Below are 18,176 nucleotides of genomic sequence, written 5' to 3' on the forward strand. Positions count from 1 at the left end.
ATTTATAATGTTTATTATAATTCATATTTTGTGAAAGGACAGAATATCATTTTCAAAGGTATAATCTGTGACAATGTGAGGGGGAAAAGCTAGTGTGTAATTACATTGTCAAATTCCAACATGACTCAAATTAATTTTCCTATTTGGTTTTTCATTAATTGTATTTTTAGTAAAGATCACATAATCTTGTGTAGAAATCTCAGTACTTTAAACTAATAGTTCATCTAAAAAATGAACTTCTGCCAAAAGCTATATGCTTGCTTGTTCTCATCTAAAAAAAGTAGCATCATCATTGGAAAATTTTCTTAGGACAAGGCCATACTAAAGCTACCAGCACAACTATGTTTATTGCAGCCTTATTTACCATAGCTAGGATATGGAACCAACCCAGATGTCCCTCAGTAGATGAATGGATCAAGAAAATGTGGTATATATACACAATGGAATTCTATGCCTCCATCAGAAAGAATGGCATTGCCCCATTTGTTAGGAAATGGAAAGACTTGGAAAAAATTATATTAAGCGAAGTAAGCCAGGCCCAAAGAAACATAGGTCCCATGGTTTCCCTTATTTGCAATAACTAGTATATGTCTGAGACAAACAGAAAAGGTTAGATAAGTTGATGTTAGGTGAAATGAACCCCAAGATAACTATTCAAATGTTTTTTCTTTCTTGCAATTGTTTCTAACATATTTATAAGATGATTTCTTTGTTGCTTTGTATGCCCCTCCCCTATGGTATAACCCCTGTTTTCACTGTATTTAATGTTGGTATGATTTGGGGAGGGGAAGGGAAAAAACAAAGTGTTTAAATAGGGATACAGGTGGACCCATTGCAACAATGAGATGTACAAGACCTTATGTGGGGAGGATGAGAGGGCAGGGATGGGAAGGGGAAACAAAGGAGGAGGCAGCAATGCTCGATAAGAAATGTATTCATTACCTTGCTTGTGTAATTATAACTCCTCTGTACGGTATTTTCACAATAAAAGAAATCTTATTAATAAAAAAAAGATCTCCAAAAGAAAGTGACTTTAAATTCTTTTATTCCGCTGGAAACTAAAAAAAAATATATGTTTCACATGGATATCAACCTCAGGAATTTGACTTTTGGAAGAGTATAAATACGGGCAGACTAGATGTAAAATTTCATCAGATGTCAGTCACTTCTCACCATTGGCCTTAGCCTAGCCCTTTGGAGTGCTATGACTTTTCTTATTTTTTATTGGAACTACACCAGGAATTACACTAGGAATTATGTCAGTCCTGCAGCAATTTTCAAGAAGCCACAAGTCCATGATCCTGAAACTTTGACTGCTGACAAGAAGTTGCTTGGAGCAGCAGTGTTATTAACAAGCCACCTTTCCAGCACCCCATCTGCACTGGAAGCCATCCTCAGCTCATCACCTCCATCTGTCTCTCTGTACGATGGGGCGTGCACAGCAGCAGGCTCTGGCCATGAGGTTCAGTTTGCTGCTGAGTTACTCATCAAACATCTCATGCTGCGTGGACTCCTTACTCTCAGTAATGTAGGCTGCAGGCAGCCAGTCCATGAGTCTGACAGAAGTGTTCTTACCTTCTTTCATAATGAAGGCTCTTTAGGCAGGAGTTTTGATGGCTTAAGGAATGAAGGTATTTTCATGTATGTGCCACAAGAGATCCATTTGGTACTATGGGTGTCCCTCCTGAGATTTATTACCAGCTCTTAGGGGATGAGGTCCCATGATTTGATGCTATCAGGGCTTTGTTCTCTTCACAGTATCCTCTGAAGACTACCAGCCGGATTCTTCTTCTAGCTTTTAAAAGGCCTCTGAGGACTCATAAATTCAGTGCTTCTGGATTAAAGTATGGGATGTGTATGTGTCTACTGTTCTGTTCCCCTCTGGTCTTTTCCTGTTTTTTTTTTTTAAACTATACTTTGCTCTTGATAGATTTCCTGACAGTTATCAGGTACTCTGTAAATGACTTAACATCACTATTTTTTTTTCTTTCTTTCTTTTAACTGGCATTGGAACTTTACTTCAAAATGGTGGCTCTGTGTTCCTCATGAGAGACATCATTTTGTATTTTATTCCTAGTATTATCTTCCTTTTTTGGGTAAGAATGGAGCATGGTGGCTAGGCAATGCACTTTGCATAGTATTAGCCTTCACAAATTCCTCTGTAGCAACACAGAATTCAAGGAAATCTCAATAATTGGCTACAGAACAGGATCACAGGTCCTGGAACTTATTTTATTTATTTATTTATTTTTGTCTGTCATAGGGCCTGAACTCAGGGCCTGGGCGCTGTCCCTCAGCTCTTCAGCTTAAGGCTAGCTCTCTACCACTTGAGCCACAGCACCCCTTCCTGCTTTTTCTGTTAATGTGGTGTTGAGGAATTGAACCCAGGGCCTCATGCATACAAGGCAAGCACTCTACCACTGAGCCACCTTCCCAGCCTTTATTTTTCTTTAATTCACTGTAGAAGAGACCATATGAGTTAAAGAGAATGAGGAAACAAAATGTATCAGATTAGAGCAACACATGGATTCACACATGATTTTAAAAGAACAAGACAATAAAAACAAAACAGTAATTTGAGATTTAGACTCCCTATTACCAAATCTATGGATTTGAATAAAATAAATTTTATAAGCCTTAGTATTTTCTTCTCTGTGACATAGGGAAAATAGACTGTAACTCAGATTTTTTTTGAGGTATAGTAGTAGTTAAACAAGGTAGGTTAAGAATTGGATACATTCAGGCTAAGTCTGGTACACAACATGTAGTAAATATTCCAGTGTTAGATTATACTACTCTTTATGTCTAAGCACAAGATATTCTCCAAAAAAATGAAAAAGAATTAACTGAATAGTTTCTTTTCCATTTTACTGTAGTAATACTTTGTTTCATTACACTTCACAGGTTTTTCTTTCTTTTAGCACACAGGTATAAAGAAAAAAAAGAGAAAATAAAAATTGCCATTTGGGAACCATATTCAGGAAGTCTATAAGAGAATTCAACCAAGGATCCAGGATTTTCAGTCCTGATATCTCTGTCCATAAAACAGTGGAGTTTTTTCCCCCACTCACATAGAACTATGACCAGAGGGCATTCAATAAAAATAATGACAAAAATCAACCCATTGCTACACAGAGGAGTGAACTTAAAGATCTGTCTCATAATATTTTTAGTGTTGTTCAAAGCATCCAGTTTCTTGGGGTGGGGGAAGATGTAGGCCATGATGTTTGGCAGGTTTTATTCCTTCTTGTCTAACATCTACCCTAGTCTTAGACTCTGAGGCCATCATTCTCCAAGTGAGTCAGTTTTTGAAATCAAAAGTGCTCAAGCATATTAACAACTATTTCCCCTACATCCAAGGAATTGCTTCTGGACAGACACCAAAATAGTACATACCTCCTTTGGATAAGTTTAATAGAATGATTCTATTATTGGGTTATTGACATTTTATAACACCAAATGATGCAGACCTGAGTTTAAGTCAGACACGAATATGTGTGATAAGACAGGTAGATTACATAATTGTCAACTTGGTAGTTATAAAACTACATGCAACAGTTTGATAAAATATTGCCACTAGGGATAACTAAGCAAAGAATATAGGAGAGGATTTCTTTCTTACAAATGTACAAGAATGTGAATCCATAACTATTTCCAATAAAAATTTAACTAAAAATGGAGGAAATAGATATCCTCTTAATAATTCCTAGGTACATATACACATGTATGTATGTTTTTCAACAGATCAACTTCTTATTGCTTTATGAAGCTTTTAAATGAAATGATTTTTCAGTGAATATTTTTCTCTACAATCAGAACCTTTAGTTGGTCTGTGGGCTTTTAATTTTATAGAAAAATGACATAAAGTGGCTGAGCTACTACAGTTTGTTCTTCTTTCATAGAAATCCCAGAAAATTGGGACAATCTTTGCTTTTAAACTTAAAAAGAATTGGTCAGAGGATAAATAGGATCCTCAAAAAAATTTGCGTATAAAGCAGTACAGAAATATCTTCAAAGGAAGAGCATCTTCCACTGATCTATTTTTAAAATAGAATGATATATTGTGACAAAATCTAAAATATTAGAACAGCTTCTAACTTTCAATTCTGAGAAATATATAACCATTAGTAGCAGCAGTATATGCTCCTGCTGGGAGCTTAAAAATAGTTATTTTCTGATTTTTCCTCCATGAAACTTAACTCTCCCATGACCTAGGGTGTAATAATGACTTTGTTTTGTATGTTAAATTTCTTACTAGTATGACTAAAATCATAGGGTAAAGATTTGTATTTCTCATGATCACAATGATTTTCCATCTACTCATGTGAGCATAAAGAATTGTCATCAATACCTTAAGATCCAAAATGACTGTAGATAACTAGCTGAAGGTGACATAGTTGAATGCTAGCATGGCAGGAGTCAGTGACAATACATCTTTGTCTTTTAGTTTTCAACAGAGCCATGCTGATTTTAACCATGGGAAAGACGGTAGAGTGGGTGGAAACCACGACTTTCCAGCTGTGTTTCTGTAACTCAGATATTTACAGCTGAGATAACTAATCCTCTTGGCTTTTCTTTGCTTTAACAAAACACTAACAGTACATAAATGCACAAGACCAGGTCTGATCATAGTGGAGTGTAAGGTATATTTGCTTTGACCTATGTGAAAAGAAAAAGAGAGGGCAGGAAAAGAAAAAGATTTATTTTGGTTAGCTAGCAATTATTTGCAGATACACTCCTCATTATTATCTCATATCACAAAATAGACCTCCAATCAGTGCAGATGGTAAATGTTACATTTTCAATATTTCTAAGTACTATCCAATCTTTAAAATTCTGCAAATTGCATTCTGCAACTCCAATGTGTCTGTACCTGTTAAACTTGGGTTGTCAAATAATGACCTAGAGAAAGAGATGGGACATATAGCCTTTCCCTCTGACTGTAACTCAATGCCTTGTGGATATGACTGCACAGCCCTTTAAACTAAGAGAATTCATGAGTTCTGACCTATGTTCCTCATAGTCTACATGTTACTGCTTTCATCATTCACTCTCATATTTGATTTGCATGCTCTCAAAGTGGAGCTCATACAAGTCTTCTTGACAGGCACCGGCCAATCAACTGTACTTCATTTAAAGAAAGTTTCATACAAACTAATTGTAGGTGAGTCATAAGAATCTTCAACTCTTCAGTGAGTGGGAAGCTCTGTGGAACTATGTGATTTATTTACACATGTGATCTTTATTTTGGTATTTTCTTCCCTACACTTCTCACTGCATAGTTTTAAGGCCCATGTGTATGCATTTGCTGCTCATTACAAGCAAAGCTGGGTACAAAGGAACTCTGAAGGACAAACCCGATCATTCATCTGTACACATTTACCATGCTGGCTGCTGTGTGTTGTAAAAAGAAACTGCAGATTCTCCAATCCAAAGAGAGAAATAATGAGCTTAAAGCAATACCTCTTCTGAAAACAGTGGGCAGTTAGATAATGATGGATATGTTACAAATTTCAGAAAGATCAGTGATGCATATAAAGAAAAGAAGGCTGAAATAAATTACCTTTCTTTTAAGGGTAAACACAATATTTCATTAAGTACAATGGTAATTTTACCTGAGGTTTAAGCTTGTTGCATAATAAATGATACCATATTACAAAAGGAATTTCTATAATAAATAAGCAAATAAGAGAAATTAGACATGGGAAGAGTTGCAAAGTGGAAGTCCAAAACCTGACTTAACATTTAGGTTTTCCTATGACCTTTCTTGCTGAAATTATTTAATGATTACTAAGTTGGTTCTCTTTTGTATAATGAACACAGCCTAGTCAACTTAAGACAGTGTTTACGGACATCAATACAATTGATTAAAAAGTAAAAGTTCTGTCAAACAATAGTTTGATCTTCATGACAGCAAACAGCCTGTTTGATGTTTTTATTGAATCAATTGATTTTTTTCCACTGAATTGATTCGTTGTTTTACTGTCATGTGGACATTTCCTAAATCAATATGAGCTTTAGGTGGTGTGTTGTAAAACCCCTGAATTCATGGATGTCTTTAAAATTTCAGGATAATCAAACCTTTCCAAGCCAAATTGCCTTCAACAAATGGCATGAGTACTAGACATTTTTAAAAATTGTAATTGAAATTCAAAATTCAAACAAACCAGGTTTATAGGTTGATAAAAGTATCCCACCCTCCCACTTATCTTGTTCAAGTATGTACTTTGAATGTTGACTGAGTTGTTAGATAATACTTGGCCAATAAAAGGAAGTTTATTTTATATATATTTTAAAGATACAAAAGGAAAGAGTTGCCTGCCTCCATGTCATCTTTTCAAGGGTTAAGCTTATACATTATCTAGGTTTTCCTGTCACTGAAGGGAATTAATAAGTCTACTATTTTGGTTGACCTAAATATGAGTCCCGGAAATCTTCACTGTCCCCCTAATATGTTTAGAGTTCTTGCTAGGTTTGTGATTTAGCAGTATAGTTTAGGCACAAAGAAAAGTTTCCTGTGTTGTGTTTGAGGACATTTTCCCTGCTAATAGTGGCAAAAGATACTCTCAGAGTTACTAATTGTTCACCTTTGGATGTAAAGCTAGCTTTATGTTGCTTATTCAATCAGAGTGTCTTTCACAGAGGCTGTAGTAGGACTCATCTCTTGAGGGAACTATGATAAACCTAGGAAGGTCAATTCATGACAACCTTGACCCATCAATTTGCAACACACACAGGAGTTATCCACTACTTCAGATTCATTTAATAAGATTATTTTTTTCTGATTTCTCATCTAGAACTTTATTTCCTTGAGCTCAACAGAACACACACAGATCCATGTAAAGAACAGTCATCAAGCAAATTCAAATCTAACTTGCTAAATTAGTCCAGAAACAAAGGGACATAAATGGTTAGTAACCAGGTGATCTGATATTCTTTTTGAGTAGTTCTCTGAAATCTGGTAGAAACAAGGACAATCTGGCAAAGGACAAGTGAAACAAATGTCTAACCTTTTCCTAACCCAAGTTAGCCACTGAAGTCATTTCACCAGCTCTTTAGGTTCATGCATTCTTCATTTTCTGTGAAAAAAAAAAAGATTTTATATCACCCCTTATTCCAGATGTGATATGCTGGGTGAATATTTTCTACAAATACCTTAAGTTCATCCTTATACATTAAAAAAATCCAACTTTAAGTAATGAATGAGTAGACAAACAACATTTGGATATTCATCCCATCATTCAAGGATTTCTGCCAAGGTATCTTTTTTATTGTTTCACAGAGCAAGATATACTTTCAGATTTTCTACTTCTCTTCCCTTCCCTTCCTTTCCCTTCCCTTCCTCACATCCCACCTCCTTTTATTCTTTCCCCTTTTTACTTTACTAAATACTTAAGATCCCAGGTTCAACTTATCATTTATAATCATTTACCATTTACAACATATAGTTTGTCTCCTACATGTCTGGTTAAAGACATTCAATCTAGTTTTCTCATTGTCTGTCACACTTGCACTTCCATGGATCTTTACATTTTTTTTCTTATCACTTGGGAAAAAAAAATCTCTAAAATTTTAGTTATTTTTTCTTTCTGTCTTACCTTAACTGTGCATTGTAACATTTTCTTCAAGTTATAGATTGATTTCTAGTAACTCCATCGTCATTAACTGATGGCAACATAGTTTCCTACTCTTCCACTGACAACTGTTCCAAAGGAAGATTTACATTTCCAGCCACAATGTCCTCACCAATGCTATACTTAATCCAGATTCCAACTTCCTTCCTCATCAATTTACAGCAACTCCAGGGTCACTCTTATCTTCTTAATTGCTAGATCCAATTTGTGTTATCAGTCCTAATTCCTGAAATCACCATAGCACTAAACTCTTACTTGACTTCTTTGACTCTTTCCTATTTCCTTTTGGGGTGGGTGATTGGGTCAGGTGTTCCTCAACAAACTCATGAAGTTTTCATCAGTTTCATTTTCAGCATCCAGGGCTGTATGGAAGGAATTTTGATATCAGATATCTATCCTAATTCTGTTGGTTTCTTTCGTTTATGAGATATGTGATCTAAGTTTAAAAAAAATCTTTAAGTAGGTGTACAAAGATGTTTCAACATCTTATAAGTATAATACATTTCGATCATTGTCATATCTTCCATTGTTTTCTCCCATCTTTACTAACCTCATCTTTGCTCTCAAGTAACTTTGTTCCATTTCCACATATGCACATTGAATAGTATGATTGTATTTGCATACTTCTCCTCTCTCCATTCATCTTTCTTTCCCACAGATAAAATTAGTTCCATAAGCTTGCGGTCTTGAACAAACTTTTCAGTTTTTTGTAATCTCAATTTCTTCATCTCACAGTAGGAATAATAATGCATATGCGCAGGATTTGACAGTCTGAAATGCACACTAGTCTCTTTAGATGGGAGCTTCCGGGTATTTTTGAGTAGTTTTCTAAATTTCCTATTCTATTTTTTTGTTCATCTTTCTGTGGGCTGTTTTAGTGGATGCTTCCACAAACATGATAGTCATACATATTATAGCCTAAAGTCGTCATGGTTTTCAGAAGATCAGTGCCAGCTACCTGGTTTCAACTGGAAAGTCCTTTATAGCTGCCTCAGAATGGATCAGGGATAATTTTCTAACAGATCCCTCATATCTAATTGGACTCTACTCTAGCTCTACATTTCCTCCTATTTCTCATTGAATGTGCTGGCTAGCTTGAGTATTTACTCTTGACTGTTTTTTCCAGGCACAACAACAATTCTGGATTCTGTTCTGGTTTTCTTCTTAGCTCAGACTGGCCTTGCTGTTTTCCCTAAAAGGTTGGTAATCATCTTCATATTTTTTCAGGTCATCAAGGTTGTCTGCCAGAAAAGCTCTCTATTGCCCTCACCTGACATAAATCTACAATTATCAAAGACACTTCATTGGAACCTGCTTCCAAAAGTCACTCCTTGGGGTGAGACAAGTAATGTCCTGACTTTTAGTCTCTCAAATTGGAATGCTTGAAGTAACCTTTAACTTTTGAATTTTCTTGTTTCTTTAGGACAGTCACCAGATTAGCTCATCCAGATATATTTAACCTTACAATGCTTCACACATCCATCTTTTCCTTTTTTATTTATAGTAATATAATAGCAATGTTACTGATAATAATAATTATAGCTAAATTTATGAAGAGCCTATTTGTGTCAGATATTGTGGAAATAAGTTTATAAGCCTTAGATATTATAAAGAGAATAATAAAGATAACGAACACTTAAGAAGGTTAAATAACTTGTTGGTAAGAACCGCATAATCCATATCAAAGTTAGGGATTTTAAGCTCATACATGTTAGCTCCTAAACACTATTCTACAATGGTTTGAAATGACCCCTTTCTTTGATGAAAACCTTTATACATTTCTCAGAAATATTTCTCAAATTGCGTATCTTTATAACCACAGATGATATAGAATTACAACAAACAAATGATTTCATAGAATTAAAATTAAATTATAAATAAATGTTATTCTAGCAAATATTTTCCCAGTGCTGGCCAGAAATAAGATCAGCCCCTATTATGAGAGGGGGCAGGTAAAAGAAATAGTGTGATATTACAGAGAAAGGAAATGAGTAAAAATTTGATCTCTAGCTGAGATGAAATAAAAAAAAGAGTCAGAATTGAAACAAAATTAAGGTGTCAGGCCATGGAAGTCAATGAAGAGGAACAGTGGTATACTTTAGGACAGATTATCTCCTGCAAGATTTACATTAGCATTAAACCCCTGAACATATGCATTATAATGTCAAATCAGCTTATATAAAAATTCTACTACTTTTTGCACATTGTGTCAAACAGACTTGGACTAGAGATTGAAATGTTGAGTTTTCTCAACTCTATCACTGGTTATTTGACCTTAGACAAATCTCCTTGCTATTATGGCACACAGTTTTGTCTTCTTCAAATCCTTAGAGGGTGGACTGATGAGCCCTATGGCTCTTCCCTCTCTTGGTGTTTTGGTATTGCACATGCTGAAAATATGGCAATGGCTTATGCTTTAGAAGCTTGAACATACTCACGTATGTGATAGATTTGCTAACATCATCTATGGTTGTCATGAGGTGATCTGGTGACTCAGATTATAAAAGAAGATTTAAAACTTGAATAAAAGAGTCCTCAAATGAGGTACAACCACATGACATCAGAGGTCACATTCCTTTTGTTATGTACAAAAATATGTTAGCACTTTGCCCTGCCATAAAAGTCCCTTTCTAATTCTTGAGTCCAGCCTCTTCTGCCTTTGGTGCATCCATTTCATGACAATTGCTGTGTGTAACATCAGTGAGCATGTGAGCAAAATAGTCTATGCAATTGAACATGCAAAAGCACACTTGAAACCAACAAGGGAATAATTCGCTCAATAGTTTCTGCCTCAAAGTATAAAGGAAGATCACCTTCAGCTATACCAGTAGAACCAAATTGTCCTTTTTATTACCTTACTAAAACATACCACTTGGCCCACTTCATTTATTGGCTTTTTCATTTTTAGCACAAATTCTTATCTAGCTAGGAGTTAAATGTCCATAACATACTAATTGTAAAAGAAAAAAAGATAATAAAAGCACAGGAAATGTTTGTGAACTTGACAACTTTTGGGTAAATTTAGAAAGGATACTCTTAAATGAGGCTTTGATGTTCTTTCAAAATTCTCTACCTCTCTGGTTCTAGAAATAAAATATAAAACTTAGCATTAGTTACAGAAAGGAGTGGGCAATACCAAGCTTGCTTTTGCGTCACAAAGAACAAGCTAGATGCTGCTTAGATTTGGTTTGATTATACATGCCAGTTTCTAGAAATGATCATCATTTGTATATATTACCTAACTTTTTCTTCTGTCTTATCACCTTCCTTTGGAGAAAGCAAGTGAGAGTTAAAACACAAGAGCAATTTTTAGAAGAAACCTCATGACTAGCGATCAGTGCTAATAAGATTCTTTTCCTCTCGCAAGATTCACAGAAAGCCCTCGATCCATGCCAAGCACATTCAAAGGCAAGGGACTAAGAGCTCCCCACACAGGTTCATTATCATTCTCAGGTTATCCCAAGCCAAGCAAATCAGGAAAGCAAATGAATTAGTGAGAATTAAGGAGCCTCTGTGGTCTGAATCCACTCCAAATCTCAGCTAAGATGAAAGGTAGACACTGATGTCTTATGTCCCAAGGTTCTCAGGATTGGAGCCCCAGTGCCTAGCTGTTTCTCTAGAGCCTTGCAGAAATGTGCAGACAGTTAATGTTGCCTAACATCTCCTGACCGAGGGTTCAGCCATGTGGGAAAACTTTTACGAGGCTGCAAAACCAAACCCCCTTTCACTCATAATTAATTACAGAAGACTTGCTATATCACCTAGCTGTCAATGAGTCCAGTATGGGCACTTTCTTTCTCATTTTGGTCACTTACTAATAATCAAAGATACCAGGGTAATGCTGTATTATATGGCTCTATCAAATGGGATTTTTGAAGAACAAATCTATAAAACATTTGAGCAGTTAAGTGTTAGGCTTCTTTAGAGGTGATGAAGAATCATGCTTATTTAAATGTGAACTAAAGTCCGTGGAATCACAGAAGGTTTTGTCATTGTTTTTATTGTTTTAAATTATCCTGGCAGATAGGGGTAAGCAGAGTGGAGAGAGGAGGATGTGATTTGTACTTGTGATGGAGATTCAGTATTCTTCAAAGCATCTGTGGGATTTAAACAAACTGTAGGAAAGGTTTGGGAGTAGCAGTTTGTTTTCATTAAATACTTGTGTTTCTACTAATTATATTTGATCATTATAAAGAATGCAATTTAATTAAAGAAATGCAGTGGTTAAGAAAATATTTGATTTCCAAAGGAGAACAATTTATTACTAAGTAGGGAAGAACATAATTGTGACTGTATGTTTTTCAGCATGTTATTGGTTGTTTTATTTTTAATGGAGAAGTTTACTCCATTCAGAGGAAAGATCTTACTCCTGATCCTAGCATTAAAGATGTAATTTCAAATCATGCTGTTTGTTTGATTTGAAATTGCACGCTTCAATTTATTTCACATAAGTAATAATTTTAAAATATATACAACATTTGGCAAATGATATTAAACAACATATTCTAATATCAGTTTGAATCAATGTATCTTCTTTCTCTGTGGAGAGCTTTTTAATGTTAGCTCATTCAATGAACGTTGAAATGTGCTTTGACATCACATGTTTCTCTAATCAACATATGGTTTTCATTTTCATTTTGCAAGGTAATATTTTGGCAGTGGTTTGGAGGAAATTAATGAAAAATGAAGGCAGATAACTATCCTTGTAACTGAAGCCTGCTATTCATACTGCTTGTGTATCATAATCAGTCTTATAAGCAATCACACTAGGGACCTTTGTTTTTTAAAAGTTTGTCTGCTTCCAAACATTTAGCTTGAGTGAACTCAAGTTTTATATAGATAAAGGACAAAGGTAATTATTATAAGACAATTTCATTGCTATGTTTATAATATGTAAATATAGGAGATGACTCAGTTGGAACAAGATTTTTGCAATGGTTCAATGTAAGATGTATGAAAAATTAGGCACATTCATTGTTTTAATTGCACTTGACAAAAAAGTAATTTTTATCTTTTCATTTTAAACATAATTCTATGAATTTTTGCAAAAATATGAACTTTGTGCTAATTTAAGCATATTTCTATAATCCTTCAATAGCCTAAAACTTGCATACAAATGTATCTGGAATTATATTTTTAAAAAATTCTTCTTTAACCCAACAGAGAAAGGTAAACCTAAAAATTATGTAGTTTAAATATATTTGAGACTTTTGAGCTATTTTCTTTTTGCATTTCATTTAAGTATTCTGAGTCAGGAAAATATAAGTTCCCAATTATGTCCTGATAGAAAAGATCTTACTTTTCCTTCTGCACTGTATTCCCCTTTATTATTTTTATTATTGTCACTTAAATATCTTTCCATAAATTTTATTTTTTCCAGAAAACTAAAATAATTTGACATCATTGAATAGAAGAGCCAAATAATCTTCCAGCATATATCAGTGTGGATCAAAACCTGTATGTTGCACACTGCTAAATCTGTAAGCAATTTTCTACTGAAATCAGCATTTACCAGATTTTTGAATAAAGCACAGGAAAGCAATTAGAGCAGTTTAGTGCAGGGCAGACAGCCTAAAGAGCAGCTTTCTATATGCTTCCATCAAAGCAGAAACACACTCTTGTTAATAGAAATATTATTTAAAATGCCGTGAATCGGCAGCTGCTCAGAGCAGAGGCAACAACAAGCAGTCCTGCGTTAGCATAGCAGCCTACCCTGCCCTTGTCTGCCCACAAATGACCAGGGAAATCCCAGAGGTACTCTTAAATTTCTGCATTCTCATTTCTTCAGCTCTAAAATATCTGTCACTCACATTCCACACTGGCCAAAGTGACACCTGCCAGTCTCAAGAACAAGGACAAGTTACTGTCCTTCTGCCAACCACATTTCAAAAATGAGTTCAGAGCAAGTGTGGAGATGTACATCTGATGCTGTATCATTAAACTCTGTGTTTGTGAGGATGTGTTTCAATATGTTTAATTTGCAGCATAATATTGTTTTATATGTTACAGAACATGTGCTTTAGGTGTTCCTTTGTACATCAAGATTATATATAAGCTTCTGGAAAAATGCATATATTAAATAAGTTTGGGCATTACTAAGCAAGTCAACATAAGGTTATTGTCAGGAAACATTTGTGAAGTGGTAATTGTGATCCTTGAAGGGGTTTGTATCCTTTTAGAGCTCCAAACTAAAACATTCCTTTAGATCTAGACCTCCTTAGTATATGGTACAGAGAGAGAGAGAGAGAGAGAGGGAGAGAGAGAGAGAGAGAGAGAGAGAGAGAGAGACCTGTCATGTCATAGGAAGTTATTCAACATTTTCCCCTTTGGTGATAAAATATAACATGACAGAATGTAATGTAATGTATCCAAAATTGTAAATACTATACTTTGTGAGATTAAATATCTGTTGTCAATTCCTGTAGTAGATATCTGAACTGAACTCACTGAGGCGAACAGAAGCTCAGTGAACGCCAAACTGGCCATGGTGTTTGAGAACCGGCACACAGCACAGTTCACTGATTTCCCCAATTACTTTGGGGTAGTTTGGCACGTATAGAAATGTTCAACAAAAGTTCTCTTGTTGGACACTTCTGGGAAGTAATTTGATTGTTAATTACAAATGCTCAGGGTGATTGCTCTGCATAATTGTTTTACTCCTTCAGCACTCCATTAGAAGCTTATCTGCCAACGGTTTATTTTTAGATCCTTGAATTTTTAACATCTCCCTTATGTCAAACTCATGCAATAAGAGTGACCTCTCCTGATAACGCCTTTAAGCAGCTAGGGTAATCAGCATTTCTGATGATATGTAGAAAAAGAGAAATAATATGACCATATGCATTTCATCTCCATCAACATCTGTCATCACACAACAGAACACACAGACACAGACACATATACATACACTTCAAAATTTGGTGCCTTTTCAGAAGTGACTTCAGCTCTCTGCTCTAAACTACTTGGCAGTTGTAAAGAGCAAAAGGCACATCTGAAAATTAAACCAAATGCATTCCATATACTATTTCTTTTTTATTACTGATCTCTTGTCTTAGCTCTTAACAATAGGCAACAGAAAATAAGTCCATGGTGCCTTAAAGGTAAGTGGGCAGAAGCTCATTTGATACTGTATTCCTGAGAATGGAACCTTTTATTTGCTGTCATAGTGATGACTTTTAATTGTCCTAATAAATAAGCTTTTAAAAAGCTTCTAAAACGTTCTCTAATAACACACTTTGGTCTTTAGCCATAGAAATGCAGAAATAATTAGAAGTGGCATTGTGTACACTGCCTTCTGGACTGGGCTGAAGGTGAAGGAGAAAGTCTCATGCTATCCTTGTCAGCTGCAAGGGTAATTACTGCTGGCTGAAATTACTCAACATTTGTTTATAAGCTCCCCAGAGCATGCTGTAAATAGATTGTCTGTTATAGTCCAATCACATTAAAACGCTGCTCCTCGCAAACTGCTACCTCCTGTTTTCTGTAAGCCAGACACAGAGAGCCTGCTGCTCACTTATTGAGCACTAGCAAGGAAGAGCTATGTTTAATGTGATTGTTTTCATTAGGATTCTTCTCTATCCAAGATCACACGTGTACTTCCCAGGATCTAAATACTAGGTGGGGTACATTACTTTCAGTAGGACTCTTTTATTTCCAGTAGGGAACATAAGTTTATTATCAGAATGTGACAATATCAGTTTAGAATAAAAAATTTAAAAAACAACACAGAATAGGGTCTATATATATTTTGTTACACACATGGGATTCTTTCTACATGTAGTCATATCAAACAGTTGCATCAATTTCATTTCATTTCATATATATTCATGGATACCACACTATATGCCTGACATTGGGCTAGAGATTATGGAGATATGTATCTCTTACTCTTAGGGAGATTAAAATCTAGCTGGGGAAAAGTAACTTGGACATGTGATAGAAATAAGGCAATAAGGTACCAGTTGAACTGCAAAACTGGAAACACCTAATTGTATATTTGAAGTGTACATGTAGATGATTAGTAAGTTTGTGCTTGGAGAATAAGTAGAATGTTTTTGTCTTAGGTAATGATTGGCTTTATAAATGAAATCAGTTATTTCTCTTTCCAAATGGACCAAAGGCACATCAATAATAAGCTTTTTGGTGAACTCTGCTTCCAATTTGTCACTGTAGGTGAGAAAGATTTGACTGGAACTTTAGGCTGGCTATTCTTATAGGACTTGCACATAAAAGAGGTTAGGAAATTAATAACAGCTCAACAGCAAGAGCCTGGATCATCACCACATGAAATTCTGTCATGGTCCAATTTGTTCTTTGATCAATTAGTAATTTTTAATATAATTTTTGTTGTTCATGCTGAAAAAAAGCCTTGGGGATATTTTCAAGGTTGTTTCTATTAATAACTGATCCAGATTTACATAATCTGGGTGATCATATCTTTAAACAATTCTCAAATAGAACATCATATTTGGATTCATCAAGAGAATGAGCTATTGTATAAACTTGTCTTGAAGAATGACAGATATTAGAGAAAAATATTACAGGGAATGGTTATTATTTATTTGATAATAGACACAGGAATAAGAAATACAAGCAGGGTAAGTTAAAATCTTCAAGTCAATAGATTAATTTTGAAATGGATAAAAATCTGAATTTTCTCTTTTAATTTCAGATAAAACAGTCTCTTCATTCTTCGAGAATTTTGTTTGCGAAACTGTCCTTTCATTTCACCTCGTCTCAATTTAATGTAGCATTTTCAAACCCCATTTTTCTATTACGTGTACCATTTTTAGTGGAAAGCAATACAGTGGAAAGAGAGAAAGCAGAATCAGAAATCATGATCATTTACATTTTACAATCATTCCTGCGGTATGGTATATTAGGCGTTAGCCTGGGATAAAAGCATCAAATACAGATTCTGTTTTAGGTGGGCACAGATATTACCTCGGAAAACCAGGGCTATTTTACATAGCAAAATGAACATGAAGATGACAGTGGTATGTTCATTTCAGAATGTTTGGCTAAATTTATTTTCAAGAGAAAACTGAAGCTAAATAAACTCATTCTTTAGGACTAGCACACGGTGTGTTAAAATAGAATGGATTCATTTGTAATCTATATAACATTTTATGTGCTCTCCATTACTCACTTTATACCATTAGGAAAGCACTGAATCTTTAAAGAGAAACTTCCTACAGCTAAAAAAGACATTAAGGGGAAAAAATGCTGGGAGCCATAGTGACAGGTACAACTAAGCTTGTATCCTTCGGTTCCCTGGAAACCAGTCAAACACTATCTCATCTTGCAATGGTTGTGTCTGATCCTCTGCTTCAGACATCTTCCTAATAGTGGCAACTGCAGAGGTGACTCTCTGCAAATAAGGGCTTGCAGCCACTGGGCATCCATCACATTTCTCCAGAGCAACATTAGACCACCCTAATGGGTACTCCCGTCTTCATTATGATATTAATTCTCTAAATTTCCAAAGTGATTTCATTTGTAATATGACAAAGGCTGCCTGCTCAGGAGACAAAGTGTTTTCATCCCCCTCCTGCATTCTCACAAAGGCTTGCTCTCTTTAGTCTTTGGGGGAAACAGAATTTGATAACATCAGATCTCCTGTGATATACAAGGCAGGCTAACAGCTACACCACCTGCCAGCACTTCATGCCTGGCCTTCCAGCCTGAAGCTTTCTAAAGCAATGGTTGATGAGTGGAACATGGATGTTGGTGTGGAAAGAAACTATGTGGAGAGAAAACAGCAGCAGAATAAAAAACTCGGCATGAAGGCTGAGTGGGATTTGAGGGTAACAGTGGGTCAGAGACAGGCTAGAAACAGAATTGGTTGCAATAGGGCTGGTGTGGTACATGCAATCTAACACTGTGATTTTTGTTCTCACCTTTGTGCATTGCCATCTTTTGTTGTGGCTACAAATTCCATGGCTGCCAATTGTACCACCATATCCTAACTATGGTAATTTCTTTTCCTTTCAATATGCTAATCTCTATGAACTTTAATTAAGTGTACACACCTCAAAAAATTAGCTTATCTTCTGCAGTGCTTACTAGATATAAAACTTAACCTTATAAAAATGCTGTCTGGATAAATATAGAGAATTTTTGTCTTTCTCATCCACATTGTTTCTAATGGAATTAAGCATCAGGGATGAAATGTCTGAATTGAATAACAAAATGCTAAACACTTTAAAGACCAAGCATTGGTCAAAATACTAATAAGGACTATCCTTAAGTACTGGCAACTGTTTTGTTTAAAATTCTTATTAGAAAAGTCTAAATAACTGTTCTTAGCTTTGAATAAGATGTAACTTAATCAGTGTATCACTATTAGTTAAAAATCTACTATTCTAATTAGTGGTTGTCAAGTTAACTGGCAAGCATTAGCAAAATGTGCACTTACTTCCATTAGTAAGCTATGCAGTCTTGTGAAAGTAAATGAAGGACATGGTTTACATTTCTCTTTCTTCCATTTTAAATGGAGGTAGATGGAGCATAGATGTTAATATTATTTACTATGTTTTACAT

The sequence above is a fragment of the Dipodomys spectabilis genome, unplaced genomic scaffold, assembly GCF_019054845.1.
Source record: "Dipodomys spectabilis isolate Male_0828 unplaced genomic scaffold, ASM1905484v1 ptg000256l, whole genome shotgun sequence".
Lineage (NCBI taxonomy): Eukaryota > Metazoa > Chordata > Mammalia > Rodentia > Heteromyidae > Dipodomys > Dipodomys spectabilis.